General features: G+C 38.8%; 2 long non-coding RNA genes across 2 annotated transcripts; both read left to right on the top strand.

Annotated features, from left to right (window-relative positions):
* The first annotated feature begins 14,692 nt into the window (after positions 1-14,692).
* Positions 14,693-15,589, top strand: LOC145094338 (uncharacterized). Its single transcript, XR_013703296.1, has 3 exons — positions 14,693-14,906; positions 15,132-15,219; positions 15,411-15,589. It is a non-coding gene; the product is annotated as an uncharacterized LOC145094338 (long non-coding RNA).
* A 1,043-nt stretch (positions 15,590-16,632) lies between these two features.
* LOC145094337 (uncharacterized) lies at positions 16,633-17,198 on the top strand. The gene is made up of 3 exons (XR_013703295.1): positions 16,633-16,742; positions 16,815-16,971; positions 17,106-17,198. It is a non-coding gene; the product is annotated as an uncharacterized LOC145094337 (long non-coding RNA).
* Positions 17,199-18,336: the final 1,138 nt, after the last annotated feature.

Below are 18,336 nucleotides of genomic sequence, written 5' to 3'. Positions count from 1 at the left end.
TAGCGGAGAAAGTGAAGCGAGTTTGTTGAAAAAAAAAACACATGGTACATTCCAAGATGATATGCTAAAGGCTTTTAAGTTTATTCATGTGTGGGAAGTTGTGACAACCCAAGTTGTCCCGTTACATTTCCCCGTTACCGTTAACGGAATATTCCACTGTATAAAAGTTCCGTTAAATAGAGGGCATCAATTTAATAAACATTCCATTTGGTTACCTTTAACATGTCGTTAAGTCGTGATAAAAGGGAATAAAAACACAAGACACACATTTTCATTCATTTAGAAAATGTCAAGTTTTATTATTACGACCACTAAATCGGGTGCGACCAAAAGCCCCGTTTAGCGGCAGTATCGGGTAAAATTCCACTGATCCCCGATTGTGAAACCTATATATGGGTGAGTGGAGTCCATTGGAGACTTTTTACACTCTCTCTCTAGACCCATTTTCGCCCCGAATTCGCAACCAAACGCTTCCAAATTGTAAGTCCGCTTACCCTAACTTATTCTAAGCGTATTGATTTATGTTTATAGCCCAAAAATCATCCAAGAAGGCATAGGATAAGGAGTTTACGGCCCAGGAACATTCTAGGGCCGTAAACCCCTAAAAAGGTGCTAAATATGCCTTTAAACTTGACCATAAGCTTAGAAACTAATAGGGGTTATAGCCTAGGGGTGTTTAAACACTAAAACGCATGGATTTAGGACTCAAAGAAGAGTTTACGGCCCAAGCACATGCTTAGGCCGTAAACTCCACAAGTTATGGTCCCAAATGTGCACCAAACTCATCCTAGGGCTTATTACATATTTTAGGGACTTATTCCTTTGAGTTTAGACCCTTGAAAACACTCCAAATGAATTTAAGAAAGGAGTTTACGGCCCAGACTTGGTCAAGGCCGTAAACTCCCTAAAATCATGCCCAAAAGTGTGATTTTGCCCCCCTAATGGCCTTAGACACTTACGATAAAATGCTAGAATGGAAATAAAGGCTTAAACACAAGAAAAATGAGACATTTCTTGGAGTTTACGGCCCAAGCATTTTCTAGGCCGTAAACTCCCCAAAACCCCCTCAAATGTTGGTTTTAATCACCCATAATAGCATCAAACTTCATAAGAAAATCCTAGAAAGGCATTAGAGGCTTGAAACTTCACAAATCACTAAGGGTGAGAGTTTACGGCCGTAAACTCCCTTGGGAGAGTTCTTAGGCCGTAAACTCCTATAAAATACCTTTAGAAGCCTCAAATCCAATCATGCCTTTGATGAAAAGTGCTTAGAATAAATCAAGGAACAAGCTAGAAGCATCAAAACCCCAAGAAATTGACCTTGGGAGTTTACGGCCGTAAACTCCCTTAGGTTGGGCCGTAAACTCCTTGTTTGGTCCATATTGATGCTTTAAACCCCTTTACACCCTTGATACTTGAGCATAGCAAAGTCCCACAACTGATAGGAGACCCTTAGCACCCTTAAACGCTACCCGGGACCTCAAACACTCAACCAAAAGTGTTTTCCACTCCTTTGAGTGTGTATAATTGTTTTATTAGTATATTATATGCTAATTGTATGTGAACATATGTTATCATATGTTAAAATAGGTCCTTGTGTGTGTTCAAGTCCTTGCGTGACCCCGAACGCCTAAACGGCACTACCGTCGGACCTACTTATACCAGGTGAGTTCATACCCCTGAATGAACCTTTTTAATGCTTTTAAATGTTTTCATAGGGGGGGGGGATTACAAGTTAAACATGCCAGTTATCATATGAATCACATGTGATTGATAACCCGCATGCACAAGATTTTATCACTGTACACTGTTTTACCGAGTAGGACACTATAAATGGCTTTCAAAAAGGGTTTTTTAAATTGTTCAAGTTCTTACTTTCATAGCTTATCAAAGACTCATTTCAACTGATTTATAAAAGATTCTCAAAGATTTCTAAAGATTTTCACGCCTATTTTATCAAAGAATACAAATGCGATTTTCCTGAGTAACAAAATCTTTAAGGGTTTTTCATGAATACTTTTAATTGTTAGATACCACTGCTTCGCTTATACTTATTTTATGCTCCTACTCTGTAATGTTTTTGCTTATACCTGATAACGCTTATACTTATTTACCCTCTTACTTAGTGATACAATTCTACTTCGCTTGTATTTGAGATCGACTTTACTTCACTTGTGGTCATATCTACTTCGCGATGCGCCTATACTTGGTCGACACTTATACTTCACTTGCGACCGCTCTTGCTTCACTTATTTGACACTCCTACTTCACGAGAATCACCTTCACTTGATATGCACTTAGTCATAGTTAGATGTATGTCCGTACTTATATAAGTATATATAAGTAATGACTGAAAGACTTAGGAAGGCTCATCGTCCCTATTTCCTTTTCTTCGTTGAGATGTGGTCTGGTGGGATCGGGTAGCCGTCCGAAGGTCGTTTGGTCCATTAGTTAAATACTATGTATATGGGTATGGACATATAGGGGATTCTCTAGTCAAGTCAATTAAGAGTCTCTTCATCTATTCTACACTTACTTTAGAAACACACTACCCACTGTTTGGAAGTCTCTACCTCTAGTATATCATTTGTATTAGAAACCCACTCCCCTCAAGAAACACACTATTCTCTATTTGGGATGCATCTTCGGGACGCGGCCTTCTCCGTCGTCTTGTTGGTAACCAAAGTCTCCTGTAGGGAGAGCGGACATTGTGTGTATAGGCCTATACGGGATTGACAACCCCGCACCCTGACTGCTAGCTACAGTCCACGGCCCACCAAGCCAAGGGGTGACAAATGTCATATTATATAGATGCTTGTAGGGCGTCTGGAACTCTAGTCAGTATGGTTACGAGTATCCTGGGTTGCCTTATAATTCATGGCTTTAAGGTAACGGTATTTTCGTCAGCAATTTACACTGTATGCTGATGTCACTTTTCAGAGTCACTCTGTTTCGACCTTGCTAGCTGTATCTTTCATTTGATACTGTATGGGGTCTATAATCTCTGTTTCGACCTTGCTAGCTGTATCTTTCATTTGATACTGTCTGGGGTCTATAATCTCTGTTTCGACCTTGCTAGCTGTATCTTTCATTTGATACTGTCTGGGGTCTATAATCTCTGTTTCGACCTTGCTAGCTGTATCTTTCATTTGATACTGTCTGGGGTCTATAATCTCTGTTTCGACCTTGCTAGCTGTATCTTTCATTTGATACTGTCTGGGGTCTATAGTCTCTGTTTCGACCTTGCTAGCTGTATCTTTCATTTGATACTGTCAGGGGTCTATAATCTTTGTTTCGACCTTGCTAGCTGTATCTTTCATTTGATACTGTCTGGGGTCTATAATCTCTGTTTCGACCTTGCTAGCTGTATCTTTTATTTGATACTGTCTAGGGTCTATAGTCTCTGTTTCGACCTTGCTAGCTGTATCCTTCAATTGATATTGTCTGGGGTCCGTAGTCTTTGTTCTGACCTTGTGAGAGATACCTTTCATTTGGTATCGTCTTCGGTCTATATTTACTGTTTTAGACCTTACCAGCTGTACCTTTCGTTTGGTACCTTCTGGGGTCTATGTCTCCCCTTTGTTAGACTGAACCAGGCGTGTCGTCAGTTCGATACCCTCCTGGAGTCTATGATTCTTTGCCTTAGTCAGCAGTCCTCACTGCTGAGGCATATGTTATTCCCTGATGTCTCATGCTTTCTTAAGTAATCAAATTCAGTATTTTGATAACGATGTCAATTAAGGGAAAACTACCTCTTACCACAATGCACTGAAACAGTCTTGGTAGAAGGCTGCTTTATTTAAAGAAAATATAGGATTTTCTGGAAAGGACACTGAAGCACTGAAAGCGCTTAAACTACTACTTATTAAAGTTATTTGACCAAATGACACTAAATGCTTATGAACTCACCAGCATTTGTAAAAATGCTGATACTCGTTTTCCAAATAACTTGTAATCTCAGGTAAGCAATTAGACAGGTACATCGCCGGAGCTGCTGATGAAGATGGACTAAGTACCTTGCTGCACTTTATATATGTTGCTTGTATTACTTTGATACTACGTAATGTAACTATGTAAATTATTACTATTAATGCAATGTTTTGTTGTACTTTGATTACTATATGCATGTGTTGTGATACTTGACATGACGTCATCCACCCCAGAACGTTTCCGCCGTTCCGGTTCTGGGGTGTGACAGATTGGTATCAGAGCATTGTTTATAGTGAGCTAAGTATATCAATTCATAAAAGATATACAGCCTATAAATGCAATGGGATAAATCACTCTGACCAAGAATTATACTTTAAAATATAACCATATTTTACCAAAGTATAATAACATCCAGAATCTAAGCGCTCAAACAAAAGTATCACAAGAAGGACAATAATAAAAGTCTTCGGATGTTGAGCACTACAGTCAAACCTGGGCAGTTATGTAATCGTAAGCTGGGATAAATGTAACCTGATCAACTACATTTATCCGGGATGCGATGAACGTGTGCTCGGGAGTGATAGTGGTGTGCAGCAGATCTGAAATTTACCAAATAGGAATTCTAGAGCCCAACATAAAGTTAAAATACTATGGGAGTATTTTAGAACACTAAAAGATTCACACTAATCCCAGAATCATAATCAGAAGATAAAGACTCAATCAAGAATTAAAGTACCATAGGAGTATTTTAGAATCTATAAACAACCTTGCGTGAATAATTAAAAAGACCCTTATCGATATACCTACAACTACAGAGGGTGTACTTCCAAGATCTTATATAATAAAGATCCCATAGGCTAAGAAGGTGTGGTTTCGCTCTATTTCCTTTTCCTCGTTGGGATGTGGTCCTAGAGTAGTATCACATATTCGAAGGCCTATCGGATCTAAGCTATATAGGATTTGTATACCCTGTGTAATCGTAGCAGGACTCGATATGGATCATACAGTGAAATGTTAATAATCCCTTAGGATTCTTTAGACATTTCCATTCTCGCGCGAACCCTGTAGAAAAACCCTATCCACTTCAGTGCTTGACAGAAGAGTTGATTCCGACCCCGAGGAGATTCATTGAGAAGATTTCCTGTTCGGAAATAAATGAACTGGGTCGAGACTATTGAATGCACCAAGTGCCCATATTCTCTTAGGGACAGTGGTGAGAGACTCGCCTAAACTTCGGAGATTCCTAGTCATCCATCATGAAGTGATGACACCCACAGTTGGAATCGGAAGGAAGGCGGAGTAGAAATTCAATAAGTCCATACAAGAAGAGAACCCTAGGAAACTACCCGGAGGAAACCGACGCCGATTCCAGTCAAAGATACGAGGCAGACCGAGGGAGCTAGTACATGGAACCTGGGAATTGTCTTTTCCTCGTATTCGTCACGATAATTCACCCTTAAAAATGATGCAGTTTAGTGAGTTAGTGGTTACACTACTCACGCTATGTGTTAGGTAAATCGTCGTTTCCCGTTGCCAGATAAGCGATTAGGGCGGATCCCCGCATCTCTATTGAGAAAATTTTAGCCATCTGCCCTTGTGAGCTTCCCTTTCCATGATTTCGTTCCGAACCGTTCTCAATTCTCTCCCGGTCGGAGAGTGGAACCTTCCCAGTGTAAAGGTAACTTAGTAGGAACGACTCGCATCTTATGGCCTTTTTCCGACACTCATACTCTTACCTTGATTACCAGGACTACATCATAGGGATGTAGGTCGACACTCAGACAGTCAGAACCCGAGGCACGGGAAAAATATATGCCTAATGCGTTCAGGACAGAAATGTCCAGGGTTAACCATCATCTCTCCTTACCTTGTATTCCTCTCCGTGTAGGAAAAACCATGCCACCGAAGAAGCGTAACCAATCCGCAAGCAAGAAACTTGCCCTCTTATTCGATGAAGCTACGTTCCAAGCTGCAGTCTCAGCAGCCGTAGCAGCTGTCATGGCTCACCTGAATGCTAACAACGCCAATGTTAGCAAGGGCCCTGTCGGGATTTCTAATTCCGGCAATGGACGGCAGCAACCCACTCTTCCCCACTCAGCCACCCAAGAACCTCCACTTAACCCGCTAAAGAGAAAATTCAAGATAGAGGAGGGAAGTACCTCGGCTCCAGGACCTTCCGAAGGGCAACAAGCTGAAGCAGCCGATACCCCTGTAAATCCTTCCCTCCCGACCTCAAGAAGACCATACCTAGGAGACCTTCCCCACTGCAGCAAGTGCAGCTACCATCATCATGGTACCTGCCGGGAACTCTATTGTGCTAGGTGCCACATGCTGGGGCATACTGCTCGCGTCTGCAGAACCCCGGTTGAGCTCATTACATCAACCACCAATGTGGCGACCCGTACAGTTTGCCACCTATGTGGTAAAATGGGACACTTTAAGAGGGACTGCCCAACTGAAGAGAAAGACAAAGACACAGAAGGAGCCTGACACTACTGCTTAGGAAGAAGCAGCAAAGGAACTCGTTGGATTTTTGGTACGTCTCTCGATCCCGGATAACTAAGCTAAGAAAACAATAAAAGACTAATTCAAGTATAAATTCTTTCCAGTAAGGTGAAAGTCGCAGCATTGTTATAAAATTTAAAATTCATTAGGTAAAACTATAATGGCTAAACATATACGTTAAGGCCATGTATATTTAGGATGGATAGACCTAGAGTGAGCGAATGCCGCCTCATTTCCTGTTCCTCGTTTGGTTGTGGATTTAGGGCGGGGTCGCTCAGTCAACAGTCCTCCCCACCTTAAATATACATGACTAGTATATGTGAGGCGATTGTAGAAATGCCTCGTGAGAATCCATTCAAGAAAAGATACTCTATTCGGAAACACTTAGAACTCTCTATAGTTCCGCGTCGACTCTATCGGTCCAAGTATCCGCGGTAGCGATACATAGGACGAAACCCGAGACGCCTAGAATTTGTGTGCCTGTTCGGCACATGACTCTATCGATCTTCACTTTATATCATGTCGGAGTGTGCCAACTTCGACGACTCTATTGATCATGGCTTGACTTCGTGCAACCATGTGTACACTCTTAGTGTTGTGAGTTTTCTCCATGGCCATATCGGCAAATGAAAGTTCATCCAAACCCGAACCTAACACAAATAATCACATCTAATGCAATTCGTGAATCATACCTCTTATCTCAAACCTTCCGAAGTACCCGAGGGAGGGTACCCCACGCCGTCGACCGACCCCTCGTAGTCAAATGAACACCGAAGTGAAAGGCACTGCAGATACCTCAGAAAACGACAACCATCCGAGGCATACTCCGTTGAGTCCCCTGGGAGACCCTTCTCACCTCGCACATCAGGTTTGTGAACCCAAGAAATAGAACTCATGAGGCTGACCACTATAACCAGGTATACTGCTGGCATCCATCAAGTATTGGCGGTTAGGCCAAGCATGAGTTCTACCATGAACCTCTTCGCAAAACACTTTCACCCCATTCGATGACATAGGAGCAGAAAATCAAGAGAACTACTGCGGATTGAGCTAGTAGAGTTCCGAGTGAAGAGACCCTATGCCCACTAGATTTGCCTTAGACCGAGAAAACTCAGAACCTTTGGGAGAATAGTTGCGGTAGGTGCTCGCACTACTCCTGCACCTTGCCCACCCAGTTATAGGCAGGTAGTGCTTATCATCCTCCACCCTCTCACAAGGAGGAAAATCGTCGTCGCCTCGTAGATGATGAATCATATTTCCCGAGGTAAACACTAGAATACCGAGAACCACAGGGTAACCTTCGCAGCCAAGAATACTTGGTCAAGTGCGAAAGTAGTTGCGTTAAATCTCATGACACGGATCCCGAAAAGATTATAGACTCGACACCAGCCTTGGTGTTAGTCGAGGGATTACGTCGGAGCACGCACTTTCCACGCTAGAATAAACCACAGTCTTAGAGATTCCTTGGACTAATAGGTGTTCTCTGAATACTATCTCAAGCAGAGATAGTAGAACTACCTCGCGAGATAGTCCAACACTCGTCTGGTGAAACCCTATCTCCCCGATTCTCAGGGTTTCCGTATCTCAAGCGTCGTTAGTGCAGGTCCATTTTGCACAAGCTGGAGATAGACACTCTATAGCAAACCGATGACCATAGTCGCGCAACCCACTTGACGATCTAGGAAGCCTCTATCATCCAGTGGAAAGAAAGCATGAAACTGAAGACCACTTGAGATTCCTAAGAACCAACCCGAAGGACTACACTACCAGTACGAGAGAGAACGTTAGGAACTTTGGAATGGCGATCACGCCAGTGATGATCTTGCCATAGAAGTACACTATGTTCTAAGTACTGAAAGGCTCTACCCTTCCTAGAGCGTAGGACCATCTGGGAATCCTCATGGAAATTTGGTCCAATCCTTTTCAGACCACTACTACTTTCGGATATACCACAAGATTCACATTCGACCGATCCACTTCTTAGACTTGATATGCGATTATCCGACAACACTCTTCGTGCCTCCCTCATCTTGATAGAATCCATCGAGAACCCTGACTTCATAGATACACCAGTCGGAACCCGCTAGCTACACTAGACGGAATGCGCATCCCGTATGTGAAGATCTGTGGGAAGGACAAACACAGACTAGAGATCACTTGGGAATGCAAGGGCAACCGTATAGGAAGTACTCCCTCATCTCTACTTGGCCATTCATGCCTACTTCCTTGTCTAGACTTGAATTTCGGGACGAAATTCCCTCTAACGGGGGGATGATGTGACAACCCAAGTTGTCCCGTTACATTTCCCCGTTACCGTTAACGGAATATTCCACTGTATAAAAGTTCCGTTAAATAGAGGGAATCAATTTAATAAACATTCCATTTGGTTACCTTTAACATGCCGTTAAGTCGTGATAAAAGGGAATAAAAACACAAGACACACATTTTCATTCATTTAGAAAATGTCAAGTTTTATTATTACGACCACTAAATCGGGTGCGACCAAAAGCCCCGTTTAGCGGCAGTATCGGGTAAAATTCCACTGATCCCCGATTGTGAAACCTATATATGGGTGAGTGGAGTCCATTGGAGACTTTTTACACTCTCTCTCTAGACCCATTTTCGCCCCGAATTCGCAACCAAACGCTTCCAAATTGTAAGTCCGCTTACCCTAACTTATTCTAAGCGTATTGATTTATGTTTATAGCCCAAAAATCATCCAAGAAGGCATAGGATAAGGAGTTTACGGCCCAGGAACATTCTAGGGCCGTAAACCCCTAAAAAGGTGCTAAATATGCCTTTAAACTTGACCATAAGCTTAGAAACTAATAGGGGTTATAGCCTAGGGGTGTTTAAACACTAAAACGCATGGATTTAGGACTCAAAGAAGAGTTTACGGCCCAAGCACATGCTTAGGCCGTAAACTCCACAAGTTATGGTCCCAAATGTGCACCAAACTCATCCTAGGGCTTATTACATATTTTAGGGACTTATTCCTTTGAGTTTAGACCCTTGAAAACACTCCAAATGAATTTAAGAAAGGAGTTTACGGCCCAGACTTGGTCAAGGCCGTAAACTCCCTAAAATCATGCCCAAAAGTGTGATTTTGCCCCCCTAATGGCCTTAGACACTTACGATAAAATGCTAGAATGGAAATAAAGGCTTAAACACAAGAAAAATGAGACATTTCTTGGAGTTTATGGCCCAAGCATTTTCTAGGCCGTAAACTCCCCAAAACCCCCTCAAATGTTGGTTTTAATCACCCATAATAGCATCAAACTTCATAAGAAAATCCTAAAAAGGCATTAGAGGCTTGAAACTTCACAAATCACTAAGGGTGAGAGTTTACGGCCGTAAACTACCTTGGGAGAGTTCTTAGGCCGTAAACTCCTATAAAATACCTTTAGAAGCCTCAAATCCAATCATGCCTTTGATGAAAAGTGCTTAGAATAAATCAAGGAACAAGCTAGAAGCATCAAAACCCCAAGAAATTGACCTTGGGAGTTTACGGCCGTAAACTCCCTTAGGTTGGGCCGTAAACTCCTTGTTTGGTCCATATTGATGCTTTAAACCCCTTTACACCCTTGATACTTGAGCATAGCAAAGTCCCACAACTGATAGGAGACCCTTAGCACCCTTAAACGCTACCCGGGACCCCAAACACTCAACCAAAAGTGTTTTCCACTCCTTTGAGTGTGTATAATTGTTTTATTAGTATATTATATGCTAATTGTATGTGAACATATGTTATCATATGTTAAAATAGGTCCTTGTGTGTGTTCAAGTCCTTGCGTGACCCCGAACGCCTAAACGGCACTACCGTCGGACCTACTTATACCAGGTGAGTTCATACCCCTGAATGAACCTTTTTAATGCTTTTAAATGTTTTCATAGGGGGGGATTACAAGTTAAACATGCCAGTTATCATATGAATCACATGTGATTGATAACCCGCATGCACAAGATTTTACCACTGTACACTGTTTTACCGAGTAGGACACTATAAATGGCTTTCAAAAAGGGTTTTTAAATTGTTCAAGTTCTTACTTTCATAGCTTATCAAAGACTCATTTCAACTGATTTATAAAAGATTCTCAAAGATTTCTAAAGATTTTCACGCCTATTTTATCAAAGAATACAAATGCGATTTTCCTGAGTAACAAAATCTTTAAGGGTTTTTCATGAATACTTTTAATTGTTAGATACCACTGCTTCGCTTATACTTATTTTATGCTCCTACTCTGTAATGTTTTTGCTTATACCTGATAACGCTTATACTTATTTACCCTTTTACTTAGTGATACGATTCTACTTCGCTTGTATTTGAGATCGACTTTACTTCACTTGTGGTCATATCTACTTCGCGATGCGCCTATACTTGGTCGACACTTATACTTCACTTGCGACCGCTCTTGCTTCACTTATTTGACACTCCTACTTCACGAGAATCACCTTCACTTGATATACACTTAGTCATAGTTAGATGTATGTCCGTACTTATATAAGTATATATAAGTAATGACTGAAAGACTCAGGAAGGCTCATCGGCCCTATTTCCTTTTCTTCGTTGAGATGTGGTCTGGTGGGATCGGGTAGCCGTCCGAAGGTCGTTTGGTCCATTAGTTAAATACTATGTATATGGGTATGGACATATAGGGGATTCTCTAGTCAAGTCAATTAAGAGTCTCTTCATCTATTCTACACTTACTTTAGAAACACACTACCCACTGTTTGGAAGTCTCTACCTCTAGTATATCATTTGTATTAGAAACCCACTCCTCTCAAGAAACACACTATTCTCTATTTGGGATGCATCTTCGGGACGCGGCCTTCTCCGTCGTCTAGTTGGTAACCAGAGTCTCCTGTAGGGAGAGCGGACATTGTGTGTATAGGCCTATACGGGATTGACAACCCCGCACCCTGACTGCTAGCTACAGTCCACGGCCCACCAAGCCAAGGGGTGACAAATGTCATATTATATAGATGCTTGTAGGGCGTCTGGAACTCTAGTCAGTATGGTTACGAGTATCCTGGGTTGCCTTATAATTCATGGCTTTAAGGTAACGGTATTTTCGTCAGCAATTTACACTGTATGCTGATGTCACTTTTCAGAGTCACTCTGTTTCGACCTTGCTAGCTGTATCTTTCATTTGATACTGTATGGGGTCTATAATCTCTGTTTCGACCTTGCTAGCTGTATCTTTCATTTGATACTGTCTGGGGTCTATAATCTCTGTTTCGACCTTGCTAGCTGTATCTTTCATTTGATACTGTCTGGGGTCTATAATCTCTGTTTCGACCTTGCTAGCTGTATCTTTCATTTGATACTGTCTGGGGTCTATAATCTCTGTTTCGACCTTGCTAGCTGTATCTTTCATTTGATACTGTCTGGGGTCTATAGTCTCTGTTTCGACCTTGCTAGCTGTATCTTTCATTTGATACTGTCTGGGGTCTATAATCTCTGTTTCGACCTTGCTAGCTGTATCTTTCATTTGATACTGTCTGGGGTCTATAATCTCTGTTTCGACCTTGCTAGCTGTATCTTTCAATTGATACTGTCTGGGGTCCGTAGTCTTTGTTCTGACCTTGTGAGAGATACCTTTCATTTGGTATCGTCTTCGGTCTATATTTACTGTTTTAGACCTTACCAACTGTACCTTTCGTTTGGTACCTTCTGGGGTCTATGTCTCCCCTTTGTTAGACTGAACCAGGCGTGTCGTCAGTTCGATACCCTCCTGGAGTCTATGATTCTTTGCCTTAGTTAGCAGTCCTCACTGCTGAGCACTACTAGAATAAATGCCTTTAATGACGCGCAAGCCACGACACTCACTGATTTATGTTACGCAAAGGAGAGTGACCTTAAAATAGTGTCATCTCTTTAAAATATTTAAGGATTTATGTCACGCATTTTTGCGTGCCCTTAACTTAGTGTCTAAAGAAAAAAAATTAAAAACACGGAGGGCGCTTTATCTTAAACGCGCGTCCTCTATGGATGTCGCTTTATAATTTTATAATTTTAATGAAACGCGCATTTAGACAGGGGGAAAGAAAATCCCCAAAATTTTGAAAATCCGCCTTCTACCTTTTTTCTATCTTTCATCATCTCAATCTCCTCTCCAATCCGCTTCTCTACTACTCCTGACCTCCTTCTTATCGTTCTCATCAAACATCTCGTTCCTCACCTTTGCCGTTGGCCACTGGTCCTTCCCCATCGACCATCCTCCTACCGAATGATCATCTGTCCAAGCACAATCGGTGGTGTCTATGTCCTTTTCTTCTCCTATTAATTTATACAACTCAAATCCTAGTTAAATCGAGTCCAAATTCTCTTTGCACCCTGAAGATGAAGACGCATTTGAAGCTGTTTTCTGCACCTCTGTATCATCAATATTAAAACCCTCCTGGGTCAAAATCACCGATTATTTGATCGATTGTGATTTGTCTTTTTAGGGTTTTTTTAGAAGAGACTGGAGATTCTATAGTATCATAAAGATTAGAACTTGTTGATGATGATCAATCGGACCCGTCCACACTCATTCTGCTATCTACTGAAGTTGATCTTCTTTCATTCTGATGATATTCTTAGAAAAGAACTAGATCACGAAAATCAGCCCATCTGGTAAATCTTCTCTCTCTCTCTCTCTCTCTCTCTCTTTGCAATTTCATCTGAGTGGGAGTCCTGGGTACCGATCACCTTCAGAAGCATTCATGCTAAAGTCATCAATTGGGAACCTTCTTTAGAATGGATCGGTGCTTGAGATTCTGAAAGCACAACAGATGCTTGAGTTTTGCACTTGATTAGTATTTCCTTCTGTTCCATATATAGTATTTCTTTTTTATTACTTCCAAAAACTATTATGGTGTCCGAATCTGTTTAAAAATATAAGCATGGTTTTTGTTTATTTGTTCTTTGATTTGTGTTAATGTGGTTTTTGGTGTGTGTGGTTTAGGAAACTGTGTCAGCTTCCACAAGCTTGAAGGGTTTACCTCATGGTATTATTGAAGCTAAATCAGACTTGGAATTAAAACCTTCATGGTCAACAAGTAGTTTAAAGTCAGAGGTTAGACAATAAGCTAAGTATATTTATGTTTTGGGTAAAAAAAATATGAGTACATTGTGGTTAGGTGTAAAAATAAAGTAAAATTTATGCTTACAGGCGAATATTTCCACTACACATAACTTACTGGCAATTCCAGTGGGTTTGAAATAGAAGCGTAATGTGAATACAATTGTTTAAAAGGTACAATGATGAATAAAAAGTTATATAATACATAAATGTTATATTTAATTTGTGAATAATAGCAGAGCCTAACGCTGATAATTTCAGTTTCTTCAAGAAAATTTTACAATTGTGTTGTTCCATTATGATGGAATGTTGGATGGTTGGCAAGATCTTGAGTGGAGCAATAATGCCATACACGTTGTAGCTCAAAACCAAACAAAATGGTAAGGAGTTTACATTTGACTCTGTTTCAAATTATTCATTTTCTGTCTCATCTGGTCATTAGGGTGTTGTTATGGTATGTAATTATATATTAAATAGCAAAGTTATTTCAGGTGGTTTGCAAATCGATTTCTGCATCCAGCTGTAGTGTCTATTTATGATTATATATTTCTTTGGGATGAAGACCTGGGTGTGCAACATTTTAATCTCAGAAGGTATATTTGTTGTATCTAAGCCATCAATTTTATCGAAATTTTATTTTTATTTAATAGTCCTTTCCTAGACAAAGATTTCAAGCCTCTCAAATGTTTTTTTTGGATCTCAGATATAACATATTTGCTGATGTAACCATGCATGGAATCAAACAACTGAGAACTGGATAGGCAGATGGTCCAGCATATGTCACCATACAAGTTCACAGTTTTGAAGATGGAAATATTACAGCATATGAGTTACTATTTTCATTGTTTGGAAATGTGAATGCTCCTTATGAAGATGGAATTAATGAGTCACGAGCAGAAGCTGCTAAAAGAATAAATGTTATAGAGAATGGTATGATCAGAAATGACATTCAACACAATTATGTATCCATAAGGAACTTGGTAAGTCAGTCAGTTCCCTTTTTGTTTTATTTGAGTTTTAGAGGTAGGTAGGTTATTTTACATTTATATCAACAGATTTGGTTGGGTTGACTTGCAATACTTTTTTGTTCTTAATTCCTCTCCTCTCCATTTTGACCATTTTGTACATGAATGTTCTATATATGTTGTTAAGATGTTCCCCAATGATGATTGTGACCATTTTTTCTAGGTGTATGCAATAATGGAGATACAGACAACTGAAACTTTAGAGAATTCAACCTCACTTCTTGTTACAAGCAGAAAGACAACTGAGACTTTGGAACAACTAACACCACTTGTGATTTCCCACGCACAGACAATTGAAACATCTGAGCCGCCACTGCCACCGCCTCTGGTGACAAACATGCTGGAAAGCTTATGAGCTTTTCATTGAACATTAATCCAAGTAAGTTCTTAAAGCTTATGAGCTTTTCGTGGAACATTAATCCAATAATTATGGCAATTTCTAATTTTCTTAAATGTCATAAATGATTAACTTGTTACATATTATTACAATTTACAAAAAGTATTAAAATTGAAAGGGGGGAGATTAGCTTCTCTCTATTACTTAATAGAATATAATTCATATTTATTCTTAATATCCATCTCTGTTACTTACAAATTTTCTTAGTTTACATGTGGCTGTAGAAACCCTACAAAGATTACATGTGGTTATAATCCTTGTGGAGCTAGGTTTTTCAACGAGAAATACATCTTAGGTAAAAAAAATTATATTTCTACCCTTTTCCAAAGTGTTTTAAATATTTTTCAGTAAGCAAACCATTATACCCTTTTGTCTGTCTAAAAAAAACTATTTCCTCCAATTATCAGTTTTAGTATCTATGTAAAATAAAGAAAAGCACAACACACTTTCATAATTTTATTGATTGAGCAATGTGTAATTCGACAGATATGCATAAGACGAATCAGAAAAAGAAGAAGATCCCGAAGAAGATGATGAAGAAATGGCAGATGCAAGTCCTAAAAACGAGACGAGTGAATTTTATTTTCTGAATTTGATGCGTTTTATTTAATTGCTTTTAAAATTGGTGAAGTCTCATATTTTACGGTACTTTTTATAGGAGAAAGGAGAGGATGAGAAAAAGTTGACATGGATGTTAAGTCTGAAAATGTAGAAGAAAAAGTGAAAGTTGAAGAAGAGGATGTTGTTGCTACTAAAGTAACTGTGAATCCAGACACCAAGTTGCAGGTTGAGGAGAAAAAGGAAAACAAAAAGGTGGACACGAATAAGAAAAAAGAAGCTCCAGTTACCATTAACAAGGAACTCTTGCAGGTATTTCATCTTTAAAATGTGTAATTCTTGTGAATTTTTATAAATTCTTTTGTTAAATTTAAAAAAATATCTCCTATTCATGACAAGCTTTCAGGTTTTTTGACCGCAATCGAGTGGGCCACATTAGGGTAAAATCATGTTTATTTTGTCTTAATTCTCTTACAAATTGTTTCAGTGGTTTTGCTTATTCCTCAAGCACCTAACGTTATGTTATAGTTTAACAAGGGTATAGTTTGCTTTTTTTTTGTATGTCTTTTTCAGGGTGTAGAAAAAGCAATTAAATAGAACTGGGAAAGCTATTCTTAAGGTTCATCTACATTGTATGTATTAATTTTGATAAAGTGTTGAATAAAATATTGATATTGGAAATTCTTTGGATTTCTATTCCATATATCATCATGTGTTTGAAATTCTGTCTATGGTTTACATAAACAGGAAATCTACCCAAGTTTCATTGTTGTGATTGGGTTGGTTTTTCAAACTATAATATCATAATTGGAAGTTGCATTTAGCTCTTCTTTGAAAAACTGCTCATTTGTAGCGATTTGTTATTGATATAAATGATTAAAGTTGAATGTTGTTGTATGAAGAAAGGAAATTGGTTGGTTGTGATGTGATTTTAGGGAATGATCCTCCTTTGGGATGTTGATGCTGGGCTTGCTCAAATTGACAAGTACTTTCATAGCAATGATAATCATGTGATTGCTGGTGCATTGTTAGGAGTTGGGGTTGTAAACTGTGGTATCATGAATGATTGTGACCCTATGAGTGCTTAATTTTTATTTTCTGACCTGTAGTTGTTGGTTGTTGGTTGTGATTTTATTTTGGGTTGGGTTGTTTCAGGCGTCGACAATTTTTGTTGATTATCTGGATAAAGAAAATGCTTCCATTAGAATTGGAGCCATAACTGGTCTGGGCCTTGCATATGCGGGTACCCAGAATGAACAGGTAGGTCCTCCTTATTGTTGACAATTCACACACACACAAACATTGCTAACAGTTGTGTTTTTTCGTTTTCAGATCCATGACAAACTGAGTCAAATTCTTAGTGAACCGAAAGCAGGGTTTGATGTTATCTTTTTCATAGCAATTGCATTGGGTTTGGTGTATATGGAAACTCAAAACAAGGAACCAGCAATGATAAATCTCATGGTGGTGTTCATGAGAACCGCATCAAGTATATATCACCATTCTTACTTTTTTTCTAATTTAATTTATTATTCTTAATGTTAATGTTGTGAAGGCATAATGACATATATATATATATATATATATATATATATATATATATATATATATATATATATATAGGTTCCACTTCAAGTTTTGGTTCGAAGACAAATAGCTCGGTTGTTGGATCATTGTCTTCAATGTGTTAGACTTGTATACAATGAATTAGTAAAGGTATTATCTTTTTTTCTTTTTCTTTTTCTTTTTTTATAATTCATAATAAATAAATATTTGGGAAATATTTCAGATCACCCATAGTTGTCTAGTGCATGAACTACAATAGTTTCCTGTTCTTAAGATGCACATTAATGACATTGCTGGGAGTTTTTTGTTTGAAGGTCTTCAACCTTCACAAACAATGATTGGACACTTACTAGAAATGGAGGTATTTGACCAAAGTACTTCAATTGCGATTTTTATACATACATGTTCCTGTTTATTAAACCAAAGTATTTATGGTGTCAGGTTACTTCAATAAAAACTTGTAGTTGGTATTCACCATTGACTATTGATTGACTTACTTTTTTCTGTTTGATGCAGAGTCAATTGGTAGGGAAATTGTTAATTTTTCAAAGTAAAACAAAGGGTTGATTGAATGAGAGAAAAGAAAACACCAACACTCCATGGCTAATAAGAATAAAAAAGATAAAGATATGAGGAAAAAAGGTAAAACAAACTCGTATGTATGAATATGATTTGTATGGTAATTAAATTTATAGTGGATGTATGTTTTGGTTTGCATGCAGTCTTTGTTTGGCAGCTTGGACAAACTTTGTAGCACCTGATCGTCCATGCCACTCTTGGTAAAACAAATTTATAGTATACTTCTTCCAATTCATGTTAGTAATTTCTCATTATGATGTGTTGTTTCTTGTGCATTTTTATTTTTAGGAGGTATTTTACTTTCTTTAATATTTAAAGTTACAGGACATGAGTATCGGCACATCATGGAACATTTAGGTTAGTTGTTGTTTTTCCTCTTGGTGATCCATCAATGAAATGGCCAACAGCATGTAATAACATTTTAGGGGAAGATGTATGTATATGTTTTTTTTAATGAATAATGTAATCATATGTATGAATATAAAATACAGTTTGTTATTTGTATGACAACAAATTTTATTCAATGGATAGTATTTTTTATATATGGTATTTTATTTTCTTGTTATGAGACATTAAATGCAAATTTAATTTAAAAATTAATAAATATATAAATATATTTTTTTTAGAACATTTAAAATTATGATACGCAAAAATGTGTGTCATCTTCATTTATGACATGGCCTTTCTTGACAGGGGCTTCCTTGATACG

The sequence above is a fragment of the Lactuca serriola genome, chromosome 3, assembly GCF_051521515.1.
Source record: "Lactuca serriola cultivar US96UC23 chromosome 3, Lser_US96UC23_V15, whole genome shotgun sequence".
NCBI lineage: Eukaryota > Viridiplantae > Streptophyta > Magnoliopsida > Asterales > Asteraceae > Lactuca > Lactuca serriola.
Note: the sequence above shows the minus strand (reverse complement) of the source record. Positions and strands in the feature narration are given on the sequence as shown.